The sequence below is a fragment of the Balaenoptera borealis genome (genome assembly GCF_965194805.1).
Source record: "Balaenoptera borealis genome assembly, chromosome: 8".
Lineage (NCBI taxonomy): Eukaryota > Metazoa > Chordata > Mammalia > Artiodactyla > Balaenopteridae > Balaenoptera > Balaenoptera borealis.
The window spans coordinates 71,925,084-71,950,898 of record NC_138865.1 but is presented as its reverse complement, the minus strand read 5'-3'; the positions used below and the strand labels follow the sequence as shown (position 1 = coordinate 71,950,898).

Genomic DNA, 25,815 nt, shown 5'->3' with positions numbered 1-25,815 from the left:
TTATGAGTGGGAATCTTTTGAAGAAAGATAATCACAACACCAAAGAGTATGCTCATATTCAAAGAAAAGGTGTTGGACCAAAATTAAAAGATTGGCAAAAAAACAAACATTTATTATGTTTTGTGCTGAAAATAGAATGGTCAAGATATGTATACATTTAATTACCCCTTTTAACTCTCTTTTTGGAGTAGTGAATTAAGTACTTGTTCCTTATCCTGACCATGTCAGAGAAGAAGGCTTCCATGGTAATTATGCAAACTGAAAGGAAGGAAACACATTTTTGGAAATTCTCTATGAGGAAGACCTTGAACATGGGAACTCCCACCCTGAGCAAAGAGCTCCAGGCCAGCCTGACACAGAAGCTGTGGAACAATCTGCCCTCAAGAGACCGTGAGGGTTTCGGAAGAAAAACATCAGTGATGATCACCATGGACTGAATACTACTGAGGTCCTTTCACACATTTTTCAGAAACCCAGAAAGCCTTTAGATGCTTGTAGGATCCTAGGGAATTCTGGGAGAGGTCCCTAAAAGTGCCCAAGTTTGAATTTTTTGCCAGCCTTGTGAAATGGGAGCTTCAAGTCATAATTTAAGGATCATAAAGTATTTTTTTTTCTTGCTTGAGTGTGCATGTGAATGTGTGTGTGCACACAGAATGCATGGTCTAGAATGAATGGTCACACCATGAGAGCAGGAGCTTTGTCTAATTTAGGACTAGAAAAGTGCTGCTACTTAGGAGGCATTGAATAAATATTGGTGGAATAAAAGGATGCTATATCAGTTTGATGAAAAGAAAATGATGAGGCTGATAGAGACTTCTGTGGCCATTCATGAAGGGCACTCTGGGTGAGCCGGAGGGTCAGTAGTACCGAATTTTTACTGTCATGTTTTTCTTTAGAAATCACAGCTTTGGTACGTGTGACTCCCAGATACTTTTCTCATTTGATCAACCATTCATCATGGAAAAGGGAGAGAGGGAGATTCATTTTTCTGAAGCAATTGGAAAGGCCCTCAGACTGGGGAGTGAGAAGAGGGGTGAAAACTTAGAAGCCTGCAGATGTGAAATTTCTGAGGAGGAGCTGGACACAGAGCTTAAAAAACAGAGAGGAGCATGGGATGATCTAATTTGATTCTTTCACGTGACAGATGAGGAAACTGAGCCCAGAGAGGAGATGTGATTGGCCCAGGGTCACACGTCTGTTTGGTGGCTGAGCTGGGATAAGGACATAGTGATTCTTCCTCTACTGCTCTTTCCATGACACAATTCTGAACACGAGACCCATGAATGACAAGGAAAAATGAGCGGACAAGATGAGCCTAAGAGGAGAGATAAAGAAAAGGTAGGATCATCATCCCACTGTACTAGACCAGTCCCACATCAGATGAGGGCTCAGATAGGACCGATTAGCCATCCCCACTGACCAAGAACAGATAGACAGTGGGGAGAAGAGCATTTCCGGTTTTGTGAATGTATTAGACGTTCCAAGATGACTCTTGGTGAATGAAGGAAATAAACTAATAGAGACTATAATCTATTAGAAATATAGCATCTTTTTTCTAATTCCAGTGCTTCTCAGAGTGCTTGACATAGCTTTTCTACACTCAAGAGTAGGACACAGTGAGAGCTCATCCTGCAGCAAACGGCGTTGGCAATGCCTCCATTCGAGGGTACTCACACCGCGGCTCCATTCAACCTTGGAGGTTTGGGTGGCTTTTGCTGTCATCTCAAGTTAATAAGCCTAGAGAGGGAAATGGAGTCTGTCTCTATTTAAAATTCTGATAATTTGTTCATCATGGATTTTTTTGCATTGGTTTTGATTTTTTAAAGTATTGCATTACAATATTTATCTTGAGTACTGAATTTTTTGGCACCCCCTTAAATTCTACACCCTGCTAACCTCAGCCTCATCCTAGCCCTGTGTTAGGCTTTAACCTGTTCACAACCCGCGGAAGGAAAGAGAAGCTTTCTTCTTTCCCTTTCTTTTTCATCTTCTCTCTTGTTCTATATTGTTGTTTTGATTCACATTCATGTAAATTGGAGCCATAAAAACAAGCCCCTAACAAATGAACTTCTTACCCTGACCGGCAATAGACAAGGAGAGGTGTAAATGATCTGAATGTCACAAGACTCAAAGTAAATAGTTAACTGATTTTTTTGGAGAAAAACAAATGCTAACCAGAAACACAATCACTTATTAAGTAAAATTTGTCCGAATCTGTGGAGGGAGCCCAGGGCTTGGCTGGTCCCAATGAGGACTGTGCATGAGGAGAGTCAGAGAAGTATCCATGTGGGAAGGAGCGCATGCGGAAGACAGTACTTATCCTAGTTCATGGTTTGAGGCAGGTAATAAAACCTGGAGAATGCAGATCATTCAACAACATAAAACACTGACATTCCGACATCCATAAAATAGGGATTTACAACAAATGCCACGTTCGCCTGATGCTTAGAGGCAACTTGCATCAACACTCCTTCTTGGGTTAAAGATGAACCACCTTTCTCTCATTCAAACATTCATTTTTAGTCCGTGTGCAGTCTGCTTAGTCTAAGGCAGTCGTTCTCAAACTTGAGTGTGTATCAGGATCACCTGGAGGGCCTGATAAACTGCAGATTGCTGGACTCCTCCCCTGGAGTTGCTGATTTAGGACATCTGGGTTGGGGCCCAAGAATCTGCATGTCTAACAAATCCCAGGCGATGCTGACGCTGCTGGTCCTGGAACCACACTTTGAGAACCTCTGTCCTAAGGTACGCCCATGAGTGTGCCTGTCAAATTCCTTGCTCCAGCTGGAGGCTAGGTTGCCTTGTTTGTTCACATGATCCCACTCCTTGGCCATAGCTGACTGGACCAGGAGTAGGTCCCTGACCTACAGGCAGCTGATCCAAAGGCTGGCCAGTGACTGAGCAATAGCCTGAGGCAAAACCTGAACCAGCTGATCAGATTTTTTCTGATCAATTTTTTTAAGTTGGTAAGTAATGAAAGAATAAGCCAGCCAGCAGTGGGAGCTAAATTAACCACGAGGTTATAATTCACTAATCACAAGGGCATAAGGCGCCAGGGTAATCCAGGATTACGAAAAAGCAGAGATTCTGAGAAACATGAAAAATTCTAAGAAATTTAGAAAAGATCTTGGAGAAATAAAAATTAAACAGAGCAGAGGAAAATAATAAAGAGCTGGTAGACAGAAAAGGATGGCGTACGTCGCAATAATCTCGAAAGTAAAGATCCACTAATTCCTGCCAGGCGGGCCTGAATCAATAACTTGCTCGAGGTCTAGTGTCCGAGACCTGGCCCTACTCTTGGATTTCTTGAGTTACCTTTGGTCTGTTTGTACACTAAAATAAATCAAAATTTTAAAACAAATTAAAACAAAATCACACTAATAAACAAACCCCGAGTATGTTTTTCTTGGATCATTTTGAGGAACCATCATTATCCAGCTTTCTACCACCAGTGAGAAAAAGCTTTTTTTCCTCATAAAACTAAACCTCTTGCAAATTGAAATTACCTTCCTCACCAAATCAGCTCATGGCACCACCTTCCCCTTCCTGCTACTAGCAGATCCCACCAGTCTCTCCATCAGCTGGGCTGGAAGTGCACTTTGGTGAGTCTTTCTCTCTTTTCGCCACATCTAAGCAGTCACCCACTCCTTCTCATCCCATGGCTCCTTCCTTTAACACAGTCCCCTACTACCCCTGGCTTGCAGGAGTCTGCTGACTCTTCCCAAGCTCACCAGAGTGCGCTTTTAGGAACCCTAATGTAAAAGTCCTGGATGGTTTCCTAAGCCTAAGGTCTGCCCTCGCAGTATGGCTGTCAGCTTCTTAACAGTTGGGTCTTACCCTCTCTGGTAGGCAGAATACTATGCCTCAACCCCCAAAGATATCAAGTCCTATCCCCTGCAATCTGTGAATGTGACCTTATTTGGAAAAAGGGTCTTTGCAGATGTGATTAAGTGAAAGATTCCGAGATGACAAGATTATCCTGGATTTTCCAGCTGGGCCCTAAATGCAATCACAAGAGTCCTTATAGGAGAGGGTCAGAGGGAGATCGTATGCACACACAGAGGAGAAAGTGATGTGGCGATGGGGACAGAGATGGTGGTCACCAGCCAAAGAATGCCTGCAGCCACCAGAAGATGGAAGAGCGAGGAAAAGATCCTCTCCCAGAGGCTCCAAAGGGAGTGTGTGCCTGCCGACACCTTGATTTCAGAATTCTGGCCTCTTGAACTCTGAGGGAATACATTTCTACTGTTTTAAGTAACCCAGTTTGTGGTAATTTGTTACACAGCAGCCAAAGGAAATGAGTACACCCCTCCTTTCCACAATTCCTCCCCAGTCTTCTGCCTGCTCCTTGTCTTACCCCACTGCGCCCCTTGAACGGTGACCTCTCAGGCCACGCTCTTCTCCACTTTTACATGTGTTGTTCTTTCATTTTGGACCGATGCTGAAATCTCACCCATCCCTCAAGGCCTTTTTCATGAAATCTCTCTGATAGTCCCAGGAAGGATCTCTCCATTCTCTGGCCCCTTCACTTGCTTCTCTGATGATTCCTTCTTATCTTGATTTACAGGAATTTGTAGCGGTTTTCTTTTCTTTCCTCTATCACATTTCAACTAAACTCTAAGTTACTAGAAGGCAAAATTTTTCTTAAATGTGTCTGTTTCCCTCCCAATACTATGTGTCTTGCCCATAAGAGATGCTGAAAGAAATGGTGGGCTTGGGATATTGTTTCGAGTGTTTAGTGCAGTGGGCGGTATAGTGAGAAACTCACTTGTGCTTTGCACCCCCTTCATCAGGAAGATTCACCAGGACGAGATGAGACTGTCCATCCAGTCTCCCTCCTGCCTCTTCCTCAGCCCAGGGGGAAGCCAGGAACTGCTCTGCCTGTGAAGGGTTAGCAGGTGCTTGGGTGGTTCTAATTAGCACTAACTGCTAATGTGGAGATAGGGCTGAATGAAACCTTCACAACCCAGAGTTCAAAGAAAAGGAAAGCTGTCCAATCCGAGAAAGCAGGAAAGGGAAAAGAACTCTGAGAAAAGGATGGCCTGTGGCAGTGGAAAGGACTATTAGGGAAAAGACCCTGTGCCCCTGCCCAGAGCAGTGCCCCAGACAGAGGACAGGACAACAGCAGAGGTGAAGGCAACCACAGAGACCTGCACTCTCCCCCAGGACGGCGTGTGCCCTCTCCCTGCTCCATCCCCTCTGAGCTGTTTTATATGATCTGGAAAAGGGAAGGAGCCCCAGATGGCTACTGCTGACCTTCTTGCCAACTCAGACGGGAGTTAGAGATCCATACAATACAGAAATGTGACATTTCTTGCATCACAGGAGTCGTGGAAAAATCCATACCTGCTATAATTATAAACTTGGAGGCATCCTCTGGCTTTGTTTCCAATGCGTCTCAGCATTGGAGAAAGTTTCTTTCTTTTTTTTTTCTGAAGTCTTTTATTTATTTATTTATTTATTTTTGGCTGTGTTGGGTCTTCGCCTCTGTGCGAGGGCCTTCTCCAGCTGCGGCAAGCGGGGGCCACTCCTCATCGCGGTGCGCGGGCTTCTCGCCATCGTGGCCTCTCTTGTTGCGGAGCACAGGCTCCAGACGCGCAGGCTCAGTAATTGTGGCTCACGGGGCCCAGTTGCTCCGCGGCATATGGGATCTTCCCAGACCAGGGCTCGAACCCGTGTCCCCTGCATTGGCAGGCAGACTCTCAACCACTGCGCCACCAAGGAAGCCCCCTGAAGTCTTTTTTTAATTGAAGTATAGTTGATGTACAATGTTGTGTTAGTTTCAGGTCTACAGCAAAGTGATTCAGTTATGTATTCAGTTATACATATATAATTCAGTTATTTTTATATATATATATACTCTTTTACAGATTCTTTTCTCTTATAAGTTATTACAAAATATTGAGTGTAGTTCTCTGTGCTATACAGTAGGGAGAAAGTTTCTGATTACATTGCCCTTCAAATCCTGAACACTTACACAATGTAACAGAGAGAGCCAAGTATAGGAACCTGTAACTAACTGTCAGGGCACATTTATAAGGGCCCTGCCCACAGAGGTAAGCAGGGGTGGAAACCTATGCCAGCTTCTCACAGCAAGCCAGGCATCTGGCAAGGGGCTGCATTTCCCCAGAGGAAGGGTGCCTTTGTCTTTTCACAAAGATGCCATCCCCTAGCCTCACCACCCTGTGCATTCCCGTTGAGAGAGCCTTTTTCTAATTTGCACAAAGGGGCCCTAGAGGCGAGATGCTGTCCTGTTTACAGAAGCCCAGATTTTGGGTAACAAAGATGACTAGCTATTTCAAATCCACCTGAGAAGTGTCTAGAAGAGAACTTGTAACCAAAAAAAATCAAATACATTTGTTGCTAATAAAAGTTAAGTGAGGGCTTCCCTGGTGGCACAGTGGTTAAGAATCTGCCTGCCAATGCAGGGGACACAGGTTCAAACCCTCGTCCGGGAAGATCCCACACGCCGCAGAGCAACTAAGTCCTTGAGCCACAACTACTGAGCCTGCGCTCTAGAGCCCACGAGCCACAACTACTGAGCCCATGCACCACAACTACTGAAGCCCGCACGCCTAGAACCCGTGCTCTGCAACAAGAGAAGCATGGCAATGAGAAGCCCGTGCACCACAACAAAGAGTAGCCCCCTCTGGCTGCAACTAGAGAAGGCCCGCGCACAGCAACAAAGACCCAATGCAGCCAAAGATAAAAATAAATAAAATAAATAAATTTTAAAAAAAGATTCGTCCTTAAAAAAACAAAAAGTTAAGTGAAAATGCTAAACACTGCAAATATTTTGCTCTTTAATATAATACATACAACCATGGTCCTAACTTTAATCCCCTTTTCATGTAATAAATCTATCTATCCATCTTGATCCAAAATGGACCTAAAATTAACCAAAATAGAGAATATGAAAAATGACTATAGATAAATCTGAATTCCGAGCCCAACCCTGAGGGAACCCATCTATTTTGTGAATGTCAGAAAACAGGCCTCCATAAAAGCTCTCTTCTGAGGGGGAGAAAGCCATTCCAGGATATAAGCGATGAGATACTCCCAAAGAAGTTCAATCAAAGCAAAAACTAAGCTAGCGTTTTGGGAATGCAGTGACAAGCCTAACAGAAACCACACTGACCAGGCCAGTTGGGCCTCCTTCTCCACAGCCCTCCCCACCTTTGCAACTGACTTGGGACTTTAGGAAGCAAAAGGCAGTGCTTAGGTTGCAAATCCAAAATAAATCAGAGGAGTCATGAAGCCATTTTCCTCTTTATTCCTATAAATTGGAGCTGCTTCTGGTCCCTACTCAGAAGTACTGTGTTGGGCTGGAGAAGGAGAGAAAACAAACATGCTGGCCAGCATTTGGGGGCAAGGCCACAAGGCATTAAGCAGAATCTTGGTGGCCTTTCATTGTCCTGTCGTGCAAACACAGACCAACCTGCAAGAGTTCACAGCTTCCATTTTATAGAACTGCTCCCCTGGTCACTCTTTCCCTTTTCCTCTTTCCTCTCTTCTCTCTTTCTATCCCCTCATCTGCCACCAAAAACATTGCAAAAAGGTGGGAAATGACTAACTGGTTCAGATCGCCACAATTTCTGCCTTCCTCCTCCAATGTCCCTACCGTGTCTTCACGTTTCAACTCCACAGCAGACTTCAAAGGTTTCCCTGATGTAGAATGCACTTTCCAGTTTAGAGGGAACCTAGAGGTGCCCACCTCCCTACCGCCACTTGCAAAACTGTTACCAGAAATATAACTGCAAGACTGAAAGCAGAGGTTTAAAAAAAAAAGAACCACTCTCCAGTTCAAGTTCCCAAAGGACTCTCCTTGTAGCCATTTGCCTCCTCTTTTGAAGCCAAGGTCTAGGTTATTAGTAGTCGTCATTTTTTAAAAACTAGGTTCCTAGGGTTGGAACAATAATGTGATTCAGCTTGGCTTTCTGTGTATAGATCCCAGAAAGCCTGGCTCCTTAGAGGTGGATTAAAAGCATCAACAGAAGTCTCCCAAAGACTGGTCAGCAGACTGCTACCTGAGGACGAGGTAAGAATCACCTGGGGATGCTGTTGTGGGCTCCCGTCATGGAGATGCTGTTTCAGTGAATCTAGGGACCAGGAAGGGAATGTGTAGCTCTACAAGCTCCCACAGTGATTCTGGTGCATACCCAGGTCTTGAAATCACACTTATTCTAGAATCTGCAGTGAAGAATGGTGGTTATAAGCATGGACTCTGAAGCCAAACTGCCTGGCTCTACCCCTTATGAGCTGTGCAAGCTTGGGCACGTGCCTTAACCTCCCTGAACCTTCATTCTCTTTCCATGAAATAGGGAACACTTACCTACTGTGATGGGGCTAGACTGGGACATGCAAACTGGAGATCCATGGCCACCAGCTCCACTCAACCATCTCTTATTTTTGCTGGCACAAAATTAATATGTATTTTAAAAAATATGAACTGAATGCCTTTAGATGGCATGCCAGTTCTAACTAACAACTTCCTACTGTTCTATGCCCTGCTGCCCTGTTCACATTGGTGAGTTATCTGCCGGTCATTTGAATTTCCGACCCCAGGGTTTGCCACGGGGTGCATACCCTGTAGTCACCCATGCCTGTCACAGGAAGCTGGCTGCTGTCAGCGATGTGGGTGGTGGGTGTGTTGGTGAGAGGGTGGTGCACGCCCCCAGGGCTGCTCCTGAGTGCGGCTTTTGCTCCTGAGTTGTGGCTTCATGTGGGAAAGAAGAGATCTATGGATACAGTACCAAAAAGCTCCTGACTGAGTTTCGAGGTGTCCTGACCCCAGATCTTACACCCTCTCCACCCTGGAAGAGCACCTGCAGCCAACCTGGGTTTAGTGGCTGTACAACTTGAGGCCCAATATGGAATGTCTATCAGGACTATAGGGCATCCCTGGAGACGTGTGATTCTTAGACATAGGTGGTCATAGGTTTTTCCTCAAGGTGCACTTTAGGATCATGAAACCAAGCTTGGAACCTCAGCCAGCTTCCCTATATCTTCCTCAGTCTGCAGTGTCCACTGGACTTTTGAATTTGGTTCATTTAACAGAAATTGAACACGTTTGCACACTGTTCATATTCATCCAAACTAACTCACCTTTCCACACTTCCAAAGACCAGTTACAAATAGTTGGTTCCAAAGCCCTCATAGGTCTAGGCTCAGAAAGACTATTCCAAATACTACATTTAAGCTTCCTTTCTTTCATGGCATTACTGGATCACTGTGGTGTCATCAGTGCCACACACCGATACCTAGTGTTTCTCTCCTCCCTGCCACAGAAGGCTGAGCTTCCAGGCCTTCTCATGGTCAGGCGGTGCCCTTTGACAATTTCCAGGCAGTGGGTTAAGAGCAGAGGAGATGTGGTCACTTTCAGCCAAAGCTCTTCCTCTCCTTACGGTAACCAGCTGTTGGGGAGCAAATCTGCCACTCCAAAGTGCCTCTTTAGCACGTAGGTTATTTCGAGCTGAAAACAATGAAGGCCCAAAAGACTCAGGAAGAAATTTTGGCTTTCCCCCTAACTGCCTAAAAAATAAATTAGATAGAGGGCCTGTTCCCAGAATAGAGCTTTCACCAGAGACATCTGCAAAGAATATGGGCTTGGTGTCGGGGGAGAAACAGGGCCTAGAGATGCATCCACTCTAAGTCCCATTGTTTCTGCACAGCCCAGAAAACATTTATTTACCAAACATTTGCTTTTCCATCTCCAGGTCAACTGCCTGCCTCCTTTTTGAAGTCCCAAGCCCTTACAACAGCTTCTTTTATCTCTAGCTGAAGATGGTATTTAAGGTGAAGGTTTCAGCCATTTGGGCGAGTTACTCAGTTTTTCTGGGTCTCCCCAATTGTAGACATGTTATTAAAATTTTGTTTGATTTTCTCCTGTTAATCTGTCTCACGTCAGTTAGACCAGACAGAAGAACCTAGAGGGTAGAGGACAATTTCTCCCTCCCTAACACAGCGATGTTCCAGACACCTGTTCTGTACACTTGGACCCTGGAGTAAGAACACAGAGGCAAGCACCCAGCCAAGCTGTGGTGAATATATAATAGGAATTAGAAGTAAACCTTATTTTCAGTGGTGGTTTTAAGCCAGTGAGATTTTGGGGTTGTTGGTTACCATGGCACTGGTCTAGCCCATCTGGACGAATGAAAATATTATTCACTAAAACGAAGTGGGAAATGCCATTTCAAAAACATTTTCCAAATCAGAAGGTGTGAAGAAAGAGAATATGTCTTGGAAACTCTATACTGCTGAACTATCGTTTGCCTTTAGGTATTAGGCCATCTTTGTTATATTGGATATTCTGAAGCCAATTAAAAGGATAAGAATGATGTAATAGTTTTCAAACATGGATGCAAATTCTTTGGGATTCTTTCCATTAAGAGGTGGGTCTAGTCCCTCTTCCCTTGAAACTTGGCAGCCTTATTCAACCAATACAGTTTGACAGAAGTGCTGTTCTGTGACTCGTGAGCCTGGGTCACGTAGCCCGGCAGCTTCCCCATATTGCCCTCAGCAATGTTATATGCAAGAAGACTTACTATCTCCAGGCCAAAAAGGTAAAGAGGCCTCCAGAAGACTCCAGCTCCCAGCCATCTGAGTCACTCTCAGTTTTTCTAGTTTTCCCATCAGAGACCCCAGACATCAGGGAGCAGAGGCAAGCTATCCCACTGTACCACGTCCAAATTCCTAGCCTACAGGGTCCATGAGCGGGCAGAAATCATTGTTGTAGGGTGCCACCAAGCGTTAAGGTGATTTGTGAAGCAACAATAGGCAACCAGAGTGAAAGGTGAGCCGTCTAAACAGAACTTTAGGCTGATACATTGCTTGACCATTCATGAGGTAGGGAAAGAAGTTAAGGCTTAAGTACAGTGACAGAACTTATAGTATGTTGGTTGAATTCATGGATCCATTAGGCTTGGGCTTAATTCCATCTCCAGCACTCACTAGATAAGGTTCTTAATCTCTCTGTGCATCATTGTATTTTACTGTGCATCAATTTTGAAATTGGGATGCTAATAATTGTTCCTGCTCCATAGGGTGATAAACATGAAATGAGATACAGCATGGCCCTCAGCGGCATTCCCAGCCCTGCACTTGTGACTCTGTCACTGAAGGCTGCCAGGAGGCCTCACCCTGCTAAATATGCAGCTTGCACATATGAACATCAGATAATTCCCGCTCTTGCCTAAGCAGTCTTGGAAGCCAGAAGATGTTATGTTTCCTGGCTGGGTTTAGGTCACAGGCAATAGAATTGGCTACACAAGAAGACAGAGAATTGATTTACTGGCTTGCAAAAGTCTTGGGAAAAGGAAATTCCTTTCCTTGCTCTCATTTATAGTTTGTGCCTCGGGTTCTGAAGTTTTAATTCTTCTTCAGCAGTTTTTAATAGCTGACACTGAATATGTACCATGTGCCAAGCACTATTCCAAATTCATGCGTTGAGTTAACCTTTATAATAGATGGTTATATTTTATGTAATCTGTAACAGATATATCTATCAGGTGAGGTAGGTAATATTATCCCCATTTTACAGATGAGAAAACTGAGGCTCAGAGGCGTTACATCACTTGCTCAAAGACACACAGCTGGTAAGTGGCAGAGCTGAGCTCTGAACCCAGTTGGTGCCATGATTTTAACAGCAAAGCTGGGCTGTATCTCACTACCCTAGATTGCCCTTCTACTGAGGGAAAAGTTTCCATTTTCTGAATATTTAAAATATTTGTCTTCATGCCTTTACTGTAAAAAGGTTTCTCTGTTTCAGGTACGCTATTTGAAAACTACCTTTTTAAGAACTGTGAAATGCAGCAATCACAGGGAAGTGCACAGAAGTTACATACTTGAATTACATGTAAAGCTGATGCTTGTACGTCTTAGGCCCTTGAGCATTTGAGTTCTACATGAACTCATCAGATTTTTTCCCTAGTTAGCATGACATACTGTCAGCACATATAGCCCATGTCCAAGAGTTCTCCTTAGCAATGTTCTTTATGAGATTAAAGGACTTCCTTTTGATTTCTATCTGCAGAGTTTTTATCATGAATAGATGATTTAGGAAAGCATTTTATCAAATGCTTTTCTGTATCCGTTTTGTTATTATTGATACTTTCTAACTTAATTGCCCTTGTGATAATACTCTGCATTGTTTCATTGCCTAGTTAATTTTTATACATAGTTAATTTTTATAGTGAATTTTTATACATGTTGTCTGTGTCATGAAAACAATTTATATGTTGATATTGTTTGCTGTAGTATCTATATAAGTCCATTAAATAAGGCATGTTAACAATGTTGTTCAAATATTCTACAGCCTTATTAATTTTTCTATCTCCTTGTTCTAATAATTCCTGAGAGGGCTGTTAAAATATTCCAGGGCTATTGTCAGTTTCTCTATTTCTTCTTATAGTTTTACCAATTTTTTGCTTTATAAATTTAAAATTATTAGGTCTTCCTGGGGGAGAGTTAAAGTTTTGATCATTTTGAAGAGTTCCTCTTTATATTAAGCAATACTTTTGATCTTTATCTGAAACTAACTAGTCAGATTTTTCGTTGTTATTTGTATATATTTTTCCATTTTTTTAACTTTCAAATTTTCTGTATTTTTATATAAAATGTGTCTCTTATAATGAGCTTATATTTGTCTTTTTAAAAAAATCCAAACTTTGTCTTTTCCCTGGAGCACTTAGTTCATCTATATTTAAAGTAATAACAAATACATTTGTGTTTAAATCTACCATCTTACATGCTTTTTATTTGACCAACTTGTTTTTCTTTCTTCTCTTGGATTGATTTTTTTAAGTTATTCTCTGTTTTCCTCTCTTAGATTGGAAGTTATATTCTTTCTATTTGTGTGTGTGTGTCTGTGATGGTCACCTAGAAACTACAACATGAATCCTTGACGTATCAAAGTCTAATAATGATCCATAAATTTACTTTCTTCCAAAATATGCAAGGATCTTAGTATATCTTAAGTATGATTACTCTCACAGTTCTTAGAGCTATTATGGTTGTATATTTTAGTTCTTTATAATATTAATAAGATAAAAATTTTCAGCATCATAAGACATTACTATTAATGTTTTATACAGCTAATGTTCACATAAACCAACCCCTATTTTTAATTTTTCTTTGCTTTTTATTCCTTGATGCATCTCTGAGGTTCCATGGGGGATAATTTTCCTCCTAACCGAAGAATATCTTGGAGAATTTCTTTCTGTATGGGGCTGCTGATAGCCCATTCTCTCAGTTTTTGTCTGTCTAAAAACGTCTTCATTTTGCTTTCATTTTAGAAAGATCTTTTCTAGACTGTCAGTTATTTTATGTCAGCCTTCTGATTTTCAATGTTGCTGTTGAAAAATTAGTTGTCAATCAAACAACTTGTCTTTGATCTTCTGTAGTTTTAGTCTGATGTGTCTAGATGTGCATTTATTTTTATTTACTCTGCTCAGGCTTCTAGCACCAGTGGATTGCTTTCCTTCATTGGTTCTGGGAAACCCTCAGCTATTATCTTTTCAAGTTTTACCTATACGCCAGTCTCTCTCCTCTCCTTTTGAGACTCCAATTAAATTATGCTAGACCTCAATGTATCCTCCACGTGTCTTACCCTCTATTCTATATTGTCTATTGATTCTGGTGCACACTGCTTTGTCTCTTCAGGTGCTTTGTAACCTTTTACCGTTTGCTGGCCATTTTGTTTGAAAAAATTATTATAGAAATAACTTGAGACCTGGGATATTGCTAGGGTCCTTCATCGCCTCCCGTGAGATGCCTGAGGGCGCTAGTAGTTCAGAGCTGTGGCTTTATAACCCCTGGATTACAGTCTGTAGTCTACCTTTGGAATGATTCCCTTCAAATTTACAATCTAGAACAGCGGTTACTGTACCAAGATCTCTGCCTTTGGTGAGTTCTTAGCTCTAACTATTTTTCCTTCAGCCACAGGAATGTGCCACACAGGTCTCCCTCTTCACCTCCTTTGGTTTGTCTTTTGGGTGGCAGAGGCAGGTGGAAATGGACCAGGTTCTGCATTGGACCTGATGCCTGTCACCTACACCTTGTGTAATTTGCCAAAAGCAGCTCTTCTTAGCCCTTCGCCTGGGTAGGCAGATGCCCCGGGATAGAAAGAGCTCTGGCTCATTTCCCTGAGCCCCAACCTCCTTCCTATTCATGTTGCTATCTTATTAGGTCATTGGTCATTGATGCTTTTCCAAAGATACTTTTATAGATTTCTTTCAGCTTTGCTCTTTTCAGAGGGAAGGTTAGTTTGAATCATCTAGCCCACCCATACTAGAAGTCCTTCACACAGACAGGGTTTTGTTTTTGTTTTGGTAATCATTTTCCTGCCAATATTAAATTTCATATGAAATCTAGATTTCTGAAAATTCGGGGGATCTGGCAACCCTGGGCTCATAGATTGACAAGGCAATAACTGGAGAGAGCTGAGTGTCACCAGAGTTCCCACTGTGCTCTACGGTCTTAAACTAGCCCCAGTCTAGAATTTGCTGCCTGTCTTGATAGGCATCTGAATTGGCTATCACTGAATAAGCAATAATGAAATAGAAGCAATTAGATGATTTCAATATTAATGAGGATACATCTTACCGGGATAGTTCTATATCCAGGAATCTAGGACATTCTAATTTACATGTTTTCTTTTTCTGAAATCGGCAGTCTCACTAAAGACTTCAAGTCTTCAGCTTGAAGACGGTGAGTGAGGGCCGGCAGATTTGCACGAGGAGCCCAGAACAGTTTTGCGTAATGAAGGGGCTGAGGTCGTCCCCAACCCGCAGTCTCTGAGATTCAGATTCTCCACATGGACTGAGCTGACCATGACTGAGACACAGGACTGTAATCCAGGAACTGTCTCCTCTCAACCCAGCCCTCCCAGCGGCACTCCCGAGGCCGGCAAAGCAGCGTGCAAAGGAAGCCACAGAGAGAGATGAGGAGACTCTAGGTCCACTTTGGCAGGGAGAACTCCTGGCTGAGAGCAGTTCTGAGAACATGGGCTCTTTTCCTCTCCCACCTTGAGAAACCACAGAGGCCTAGGGGGATCTTCAGTGGCCTAGCCCACCATCTCCTTTCAGGCCCACCACTGGGGAGCCCACCCTGGGGTGGTGACACTACTTCTCCAGGGGAAAAGTTAACAGTCTCTTTGCATTGTCCCATAACTGCCACCCCCCAGCCCACTTGATATAACTGGTCACAGGTAGCATTGTGGCATTCTCTAGCCTCTAGGAGGTACAGCCTTCTAAGAGAGGACTAGTTCTTTGGAAAGGATTTTAGGACATAAACAAGGGCAGGAAGTCTAAAGGAGAAACTAGACTTCCCACTGCTCTGGAATTGTGGGGCTCAGGGGTTGCACCTGAGAATACTCTTAGAGGATGGGTTGGGCGCATCAGTGATATACCAGACTGAAGACGGGCATCCTGATTACTCTATTTTTTCATAGCTGGCTGCACATCTCTATATTTTTTGATACCACATAGCACAGCACCCTAGCTAAGACCATGGGCTCTGGGGCCAGAGCCTAGGTTCAAATACCAGCTATATCATTTAGAAATAGTAGGTTATTCGAATCCTCAGGGCCAAAGTTTTATCATTTGCATAACAAGAATGGATGAGTAGGTATCCCGTTGGACTGTGGTGAGAATCAGATGTAACTCACACAAAACACTTAGCATTCTACCCTAACCCAGTACAGGCAGGCATCTAACACAAGCTAATGGATATATTACTGTTGTTGTTGTTGTTGTTATTCTTGAAGCAGGAAGCCTGGCTTGCTAGAACCGCAGGAGGCGGAAGTGAGTAGACCAGCATTCTAGCCCCAGCATGTTGACCTTTGATAGACAGACAACAACTCCTCTGCCTTGTGCTTCCTTGTCCATAAAATGAAGTTCATATGATCTTTTCTGATGGAAGATCAGATAAAAAAAGATTAAGAATATCACCAGTGTTCTCAGCTCTTTGAATGAAAGACACCCAAAGTCACTCGGGTCAGAACTAAGATCTCTCTGTATCAGTCAGAGGCTCTGGGCCCCAGGAAATCCCTGTCTTTTTTGTTTGTGTGCACCGGGGGCCCCTCTATCCAGCCAGAGGGAACACAGTCAGATGGCAGGTGGACAAGACAAAGCTGAAAACAGACGGAACAGACGTGTCTACACTCAGAACACATTCCTTCGGGGTGCGTCTGCGTCTAAAGCAGTAAGTTAGCAAGGACCACCCCAGGGTGTACAAGAAGCAGAAGCGACAGGGGGAGAGAGAGAACTTGTGCCGTGAGGCTGCCTGAGCGGAGGCGGTGCAGCGGAATCCTCAACGCCGGGCTCTAAGGTGACAGCAGTGAGCCCTCTACCCACAGTCTTCCCTGCGATATCCAGACCGCGCGTGGAATTTATGGACGGTGAATATACATTTGATGAGTGCAGTGACTGGAAGTTTCTTCCACTTTTGACAAAAGAATATGTTCTTCCATGGACTTTGCCTCTGTGACGTGGCTGCCAGATTGCCCTTAAGTCCTTGAAGTATGTTGTTGGCCTTTTGATCGAAGTGGTGCTAGACTGTCTACCCACAATTTTGGCAAGGCTTCCTATCTTTGTAAAATCAATCAGATCAGAACTTTCTTCATCCCCAGGTTATTCTGAATCTCTCAGTTTGACTAGTGTCATTGTGTGAAGGAAACACAGTCTAACACTATGGAGTTGATACTGAGGTAGAGTTTCTATGGGGATGCAAAGTAAAACTGATTTTCTTGTTTCTTGTTTTGTTAAGTTTCTGAGCAGTGGAAACAGGTCTTCAAAGGTCTTGGGACATTTGTCTGGGTTATCTTCTGCACTTTTTGTAATTTTCCAGGAGGAGAGAATAGCAGAGGCCAGTTACCCCTATAAATGCCTCCTAGCGGTTTGGCTTTAGAGTGATTTATCTGGTCTGGAGGGAAAGTCAATCCTGCCAAACAGAGGTGGAAATAAGGATGCTGACGGTTACCATAGCAGGAACGCTCAGACTTGAATGTCGACACAGATCCCCTGGGGAGCTTCTTAAAATGCAAAATCTGATTTGGCAGGTCTGGGGTGGGGCCTGAGATTCTGCATCTCAGAAGCAACCAGGTGATGCTGATGCTACTGAACCAAGGACTACTCCTTGGGGAGCAAGAGTTTCAGGTACTGATAGAAACAGTATAAATTATATCTGCTTTTAAACTGCTTAGTGAATCGTATTCGTTACGTGGACGGTGAATTCAACAGGACTGCAAATTCTGAGCAGTAGCAAAATGAAATACCCTATGTTGATGTAAGTCAGGGTCAGCAGTTGGATTCACCAATAGAGAAACGCCCAGGTGGTTAAAGACAGTACAAAATGTATAGCTGGAAAATCTTAGTCAGTTATCAAAGTATCTTAGCTTTTGTTGAATACCATACTGCCCATCCTCATTGTAATACCTGAGGCTGTAACTGAAAGCAAACCAAGAACAAAAGGCAACAATAGACTTGGTTTCCTAAGGGATGTGGGGCTTCTGTGGGCGGTGGGTTTGAGGGTCACTGAGAAAGCATCTGAAATGCAATCATGCCTTGTTAGCCACTCCTGGGAGCCCCATTCACACCAGAACACAATGTCAGGGCACTCCTGGCTTTGCACAAGTAGAAATGGCCCACACTTGCTGCCCACGCGTTCTAAGTACTGTCCAGGACTCTCTCTCATACCTTTCTTTTTTCATACCATTTATCCACGAGTTCCTCCTGAATAGTTCTCCTTTGTCTTCCAACATAGCTCTAGTGCTGCTCATCTGAAAATCATCTGTAAGCAATTGCTTTAAATAGAAAAAAGAAGGAATCCTTCCTATAAGAAACCAAACACCTGAAAAAGGAATTCGATTTCACGAAACAAACACGCTCGAAGACATTTTCCTTTCAGGTTTTCTTGCCATCAAAAGCTGGGGATTCAATCTCAGAAGGCCAATTTTGGAGATTTCCAGGGATATTTGATACTTGTTTTGAAAACGTTAAAATTCATCTCTCTGTATAAACACACATGTGAATACGAATGTAATTGTACCTTTTACAAAATGTATTGTTGAGCCAAACTCATTCGGATGTATGCTTCCCTGAATGTAATCAGAAATTTTGCATAATGTTCGAAAAGGCCACGGTCAGCAAACTAGAATCCTCGGGCTAAGTCTGGTCTACCACCTGGTTTTTGGATAGCCTGTGAACTAAGACTTACCTTTACATTTTTAAATCATTGAAAAAAAAAATCAGAAGAATATTTTGTGACATGTGAAAGTTACATGAAATTCAAAGTTTAATACCCATAAATAAATTTACTTATTCATTTATGTATTGTCTGTGGCTGCTTTTATGCTACAGTGGCAGTTGAGAAGTTGCAACACGGATGATATGACTAGTGTTATGGGTTGACTCGTGTCCCCCACTCCCACATTCAGCTGTTCCAGTCCTAATCCCCAGTACCTCAGAATGTAACCTTTGGAGATAAGGTCTTGACAGAGGCAATCTAGTTAAAATGAGGTCATGAGGGTGGGCGTTACTCCAATATGCCTGGTCTGCTTACAAGGGGGGAAATTTGGACACAGGTACACACAGAGGGAAGACGATATAAAAAGACAGAGGGAGAAGACAGCTATTTACAAACCAGGGAGAGAGGCCTGGAACACATCCTTCCCTCACAGCTCTTAGAAGGAACCAACTCGGGGCTTCCCTGGTGGTGCAGTGGTTGGGGGTCTGCCTGCCAGTGCAGGGGACGCGGGTTCGGGCCCTGGTCTGGGAGGATCCCACGTGCCGCGGAGCGGCTGGGCCCGTGAGCCACAATTGCTGAGCCTGCGCGTCTGGAGCCTGTGCTCCGCAGCGAGAGAGGCCGCGATAGTGAGAGGCCCGCGCACCGCGATGAAGAGTGGCCCCCGCTTGCCGCAACTGGAGAGAGCCCTCGCACAGAAACGAAGACCCAACACAGCCATAAATAAAAATAAATAAATAAAATTAAAAAAAAAAAAAAAAAAAGAAGGAACCAACTCTGCCAACACCTTGATCTTGAACTTTTCGTCTCCAGAACTGTGAGACAATACATTTCTGTTGTTGAAGCACCCAGTCTGTTGGACTGTTACAGCAGCCCTAGCAAACTAATACAGCGAGCAAAACTTAAAGTATTTACTATCTGGCTTTTACAGAAAAAGCTTGCTAACACCTACTCCATGGGACTAATTTTTTTTAAATTTTTATTGGAGGATAGATGATTTACAATGTTGTATTAGTTTCAGGTGTACAGCAAAGTGAATCAGTTATACTATATCAATACATATATCCACTCTTTCTTATATTCTTTTCCCATATTGGCCATTACAGAGTATGGAGTAGAGTTCCCTGTGCTATACAGTAGGTCCTTATTAGTTATCTATTTTATATATAGTATAAAATAGTATATGTCAATCCCAATCTCCCAACTCATGGGACTAATTTTTTGCATTTAATGCTTTGAAGCCAGCAAGCACATGCCTCATAACAAGCAACAGAGACTCCAGAAATCCTCTCTTCATCTCACACCTACCCTAGTCTTTAAATACTTTTTCTCTGGCAAATGAGTTGGGAACAACCAACCAATGGCACATTATCTTGGATAAAACAGAATTATTGAACAACCCCAACTCAGTACCTCTTGCTTCAAGCCAGGAGGGCAGCAAATTTGTTCCACTAGCTCTATGGATGTAAGAATTTTAAATAACGGGTGGAGTGAGAAAAGGAAAGGAGAATGCAGAGACAGGAAGAGAATTTCAAATTCATTTTTGAACCTTTCAATACAGTATTATGTAACTAAAACATTGTGTCACAGGGCCCCGGCACCCTCTTATAAGACCAACATCTTTAAAAGCTGCCAGTTCTCTTGGGATATCTCCCATAGATCCAGTTGGCCCTCAGAGAATTTAATGGAAGATGATAAGACAAGACAGGTTAATTCCATTATAAAACAAATTGCTAGTTACTCTGGGACTTTTTGATCCTCACATGATCAAAACTCTGGTCTACATTGCTATTAATAAAAAGAATGGCAAGAACAAAATTATTAATGACAACAAACATTTAGTGAGCATTTTTTATGTACCAGGCATTGTCCAAAACACTTTAAATGAATTATTTCATGTAATCCTCACAATAACCCTATGAAATAGAAAGTATTTTTATCCTCATGTGACTGATAAAGTAACTGAAGTTTACAGAAATTAAGTTGCCCAAGATTACAGAACTGGAAAATAGCAGACCCAGGGCTCAAGACCAAGGATGTAGGATTCCAAAGCCCAACCTTTCAATGTGGGCCACGTGGCCTCAACGGTATATGAAAAAAGCAAAATCTTGGTGCCTCCACAGTTTTATTCACCTGAAAAAGTCACTGTGTTTTCTTCCTCTTTGTATTAAGCATGTCTTCCATTTTGATGCTTTGACATTTGGGACCTTGCTGACACTGGAAGGGACCGCTCCTTCAGGATTAGCTAATTTCTAGAGATAGCAGATAGCTCTCCTGGGAGCCCCCCCCCTTTTATAATTAGATCAACGAATCCAGAGCCCACTCCCCAAGCACCTCCTTTGTTGGGCTCTCACACTCAGACCACTATCCACCAGCCCTAATCACCCCAGAGCCAGGTACCAGACAACTAGGAACATAGGAAGCCCCTATGCCCCAGAGCCTGCTGAAATTATTCAAACTAGCTAATCCTAAGCCTACAAACCCTGCCTCCCTTCTTCCTTTCCATGGAAACCACAATAAAAGCTCTTACCTACATTTTCCCCTATTCCTTCTGCCTCATAACCAACCCTGGCTCCACCCCCCGTGGCACTGCATGGAATGACTTGTCCCACCTCTTGGGAATGGTGAGTAACAAGCTACCTTTTCCATGACAATCCTCTCCCCACCTACTGGCCTCACCATACCCAAATAATAATAAAACCTACATTTTAAAGCACTCTTATAGCCTCATCTACCTCCCGTGCCCCTATAATTAAGTTTCAAATACCTACCAAACAATGCCTTACATGATGACTTCTACCGACAAAAATGCTTGGAAATGAAACCAACCAACCAACCACCCCCTCCTCCCCTAAAAAAAAAAACAACAAAAAACAGTAAAACAAGTGTTTCATAAACCTTTCATTGTTTTCCCTCCTGCCTAAGGCTGAAGCATTCTGGTATTGATATGCCGCTCTCCTGAAGTTTGTGTCATACCTCCCAACTTAACCTGGGAAGCAAAAACAAAGGATGCGGAACTCCCCCACCTGCATCTTGAATAGAGTTTCTCTTTTGGGGATTAGGGCATCAAACTTAAAATCAGCCAAGAGCAGATAGGAGAGCTAAAAAGAGCCACATTCCTCACCTTAACTGCCCAGATCCTGCGTTCATCATGGGAAAAAAGTGTGACCGTGGTGGGGAACCCAGGCATTGCCTCCTCCTCCTCAGGCTGCTTCAGTGCATGGTCTCGTCCTAAGCCTTCTTCTGAATGTCACAGGCAATCTCAAGATTCACCATCAGTGTTTATTCGCCAAGGTACACTCTTAACTTATGAGTAAAGCAAAGGATTTACTATCCACCAAAGAAGGGCACTGATTCAAAGAAAGCCTGAATCACCGCCAGCCTATGAGCCTTCAGTAGCTTTCTGCTGAAAGGCATGGAAACTTGGTTGTGCTGTGCGTCTGGGCTGGAACAAAGAGGATGCTGGGAAAGCCAGATTGTGCTGGCCACAGCTTGTCAAGCCCATTCATCTGGCGAGAGGAGTTATGGCCAGTGACCCTCTGTACTTGTGTGACCAAGGCAAATTCATTCATGCTCCCTTTTCAGGCTGAGTAAACAAGATCCAGCAAGACTCTAGGTTAACCAATAGCTAGTTAAGTATGTGCTTTGGGCACAATAAAGCAGAAGCACCAAAATAAATAGCCTTGCAAGGAAAAAAAATACCAAAGTTTTGTTAAATTTCCTTACCTTTATTTTTAAAGCTGATTTTGTTTTTATTTTGAATGACACGCGGGGACGTGGGGAGAGGAAATATAATTTTTTTTCAGAGCTTTGGGCCTGTAAACCTTAATTCCAAATTGACCCAGAGCCAGGATCAAGGCACGACTTTCAGCTGTTCTACTTCTTAAGACCACTAGGTTCTTGGGATAAATTAGCAATATCAAGACAGTCTGACAAGATTTGGAGCAGGGGTCTTTTTTTGCATATACTGCAAAAAAAGGAGGATTTAAGATGGACCCTATTTGTGGGATTGACATGAGTGACAGCCAGCTGTCATCAAGGCACACGCTTTCCCACAAGTCCTAGAATGTCCACAGTGTGGGTGGACAGGTTGAGTCTCTGTCCCAAGCCAGCACACACTCGGTACCTTAAAGGGAGTTGTGATCCCAGCAGAGGCCGAGGGAAAGGCCCATTGTCATCAAAACCCTAAACAGCCCCAGACTGCAACAGTCACTAGCCCCTTCGAAACACCTGCCAAATTCCCAGCCCAAGGGAGTTTATCACACACCATCAGATAACCATCCCAGGAAAGGTTCTCAGTTCCAGGGAAAACAATCCACAGTAATAGCAGAGCGTGAGTCCAGATTTCAATATCCAAGTGAGAAAAATAAGGACTGTTTGCCCTGTCTTTTTTTTTAAGGGGCAATTCACCTAAATGAGTAGAAATAAAGAAAACCCATACATGTTTGCTTCTTTCTCAATTTTAATTCAGCTCCAAGTGACTCTGATTTGTGAAAACAGTTGTACTAAATTCCTTTCTAGGCCACTAGAGGGAAATCTAACCCACCTCACCAGAATTTGTCTCTTTTCTTTCTTTTTTTAAAAGTAATAATCACAGAACCAAAATTTTTAGGCTGAAGAATACGTTGAAATGTTATCTTTCTCTGTCCCTTCCACCCTTGCCCATATTTAAAAATTATTTGAATCTTTGTGGTCATGGAGACTTCTAGAAAAGCACAAACCAGCCATCTTAAGTTGGGGAATTGTTCTAACAGGCAATCTGAATCACTTCCAGTTCAGCTTGAATTTATTTCCTCAAATTACATATTCATCAGTTATGGAGAACAGCTGGTCATCTTTCTCTGCATCACATTATTCTTTAAATTCTTGAAGACCTCCAGGTCACGCCTCTCTTTCAAGCAAAATGAGCCAGCTCTTCAACTTGGCCACAGAGTTTACATCCCAGCCCTTTAACCACGTGCTGTTCTTCTCAACTCTCTCTACATCACTCCATCCTCCCCCATACCTCCAAACTACAGCAATACAGACTGAACTCCGAGGAGAAAAATGAGGTATTTCATGGTTTTCCTTGCATGTATGGCTATTAATACATCTGTGTGCTGGTTTTCTTTTTGAATACGACATACTGTTTTTTTTAATAAATTTATTTATTTATTTATTTTTGGCTGCATTGGGTCATCGTTGCTGCACACGGGCTTTCTCTTGTTGCGCTGAGCGGGGTCTACTCTTCGTTGCGGTGCACGGGCTTCTTATTGCGGTGGCTTCTCCTGTCACGGAACACAGGCTTTAGGTGTGCGGTCTTCAGTAGTTGTGGCACTCAGGCTCAGTAGTTGTGGCTCTCGGGGTCTAGAGCTCAGGCTCAGTAGTTACGGCACACAGGCTTAGTTGCTCCGCGGCACGACATACTGTTTTTGATATATATTTATGTAGTATGATTCCAAAACCATGTGTATATATGTGCGTATATGTATATAAATACACAAACACATACATACATAAACACACATATGTATACATACATATACATATATATTTTTTCATCTTGTTATGAAAATTCAATGCCGAAGTTAATGTCCATTTATGTCACTTCTGAATTCCATTCTATTTCCAAGTTTTCCACATCACGCCCATTATTTCAATATCTAACTTTATTCTCCAACTTTTTAACCTCTTACTTTAGATCCCTATTAGCTATAAAACATAACTGGTATGTATTTATAACATTATTCTTTTAATAATTTTTAATAACCTATTCATCCCTAATTCAAATTAAGGAGGAGAAAACTGGTTGTTTTCAAAGCACTCACCGTTATCAACATTTATAAGTGCAGTATAATAAAGAATATGTTTGGTCTTTGTCCCTGGCACAGAACTTCCAAAGTCCTTTGAATTTCCTGAGTGACAGGAGGGTCAATCATAATAAGCCTGTTTCAACCGTACCTGGGTTTATGTTAAGGAGATGACTCTTGGTGAGCCCCCAGACAGCATCAGGATGACTGTAGCCCAAGGAACCAACCAGGTGATGAGAGGATTGGAACCCTCCACCCAACCCCCATGTCCCAGGAAGCGGGAGGGGCTGGAGATTGAGTTCAATCAGGAACACTCAGTGATTTAATCAATTGTGCCTAGGTAATGAAACCTCCAAAAACTCCTAAACAACAGGGTTCAAAGAGCTTCTGAGCTGGCGAAGACCTCAGGGCTCTCCGGCAGCAGCATGCCAGAAGAAGGCATGGAACTCTGAACACCCTTCCCCGTGTACCTCGCCCTGTCTCTTCCATTTGGCTGTCCTCGAGTTGCATCCTTTATAAAAAGTCACTAATAGTAAGTAAAGTGCTTGTCTGGGTTCTGTGAGTCATCCTAGCAAATTATCATGATTCCCCCCTAAGGGGGGGTATCATGGGAACCCCTGAATTTGTAGTCAAATGGGCGGAAATGTGGGGAGCCTGGGTGCCCATTTGCAGCTAGTGTCTGAAGTGGGGGCGGTCTGGTGGGACTGAGCCCTTAACCTGTGGGTCTGGGTAACTCAGCGTAGTTAGTCTCAACTGAATTGAATTGTTGGACACCTAGTTGGTGTCTAAGAATCAGAGAATTGGTTGTTGGTGTGAGAAAAAAGTCTCTCGATAAGTAACACTGAACCGAGGCTCCAGGTGCAACCTTGGATTCAAGCACAGGTAAGAAGAAATTCTCTCTCCTCGGGACCTCCTCAGGACCTCAAGCGTTACCATTGGAAACCATGGGTTTTGTTAAGACCTAGTATGAATCTCCAGTCCAGACCTTACCTGATCCGTGGGGCTGAATGTTCCCTGACTCAGTTTACTCACTTGCAAAAGCGGGACAATAATTCTACTCTGGGGTCCACTGGAACCATTAATAAAATAATGGATATATCTAAAATATTGGGTTGGCCAAAAAGCGTGTCCAGGTTTTTCCATACAATGTTTTGCCCTTTTGGCCAACCCAATATGTAGAACGCACCTTTTGGCCAACCCAATACGTAGAATGGTGCCTGGCACATTGTAGACCTTAAAAATGACAACTGGTTTTATTCAAACCCTCAATCACAGAAGAAAACCTGACAGTAGCACCAAGGTTCATACTGAGTACAGTTTCCTGTGTGATATAATCAGTGTGAGATATTCCAAAGTAATTAACACTGAATACAGATCTTCCTTGATTTACGATGGATAACCTCCTGATAAACCCATCTTAAGCTGAAAATACCAAAAGTCAGAAATGCATTTAACACACCTAACATACGGAACACCTTAGCTTAGCCTAGCCTACCTTAAACGTGCTCAGAACACTTAACATTAGCTAACAGTGGGGCAAATTCATCTAACACAAAGACTATTTTATAATAAAGTGTTGAAGGGCTCATGTAATTTATTGAATACTGTACTGAAGTGAAAATCAGAACGGTTGTAGGGATACAGAGTGGCTGTAAGTGTATCCATTGGTTGTTCTCCTTGGAGGTTGTGTGGCTGACTGGGAGCTGCGGCTCAGTGCTGCTGCCCAACATCACCAGAGTGTGTGGGACCACATGTCGCTAGCCCAGGAAAAGATCAAAATGAGAAG

The 25,815-nt window shown here is 43.0% G+C and overlaps 1 protein-coding gene and 1 long non-coding RNA gene across 2 annotated transcripts in view; both read right to left on the bottom strand.

Moving 5' to 3' along the window:
* Positions 1 to 21,350, bottom strand: LOC309634112. The gene is made up of 2 exons (XR_014247863.1): positions 19,028 to 21,350; positions 1 to 18,705 (listed from the first exon to the last, which is right to left on the bottom strand). It is a non-coding gene; the product is annotated as an uncharacterized lncRNA (long non-coding RNA).
* Positions 1 to 25,815, bottom strand: part of PGM5 (phosphoglucomutase 5) — a 188,435-nt gene that overhangs the window by 4,224 nt on the left and 158,396 nt on the right. The gene's annotated exons all lie outside the window — the stretch shown is intronic.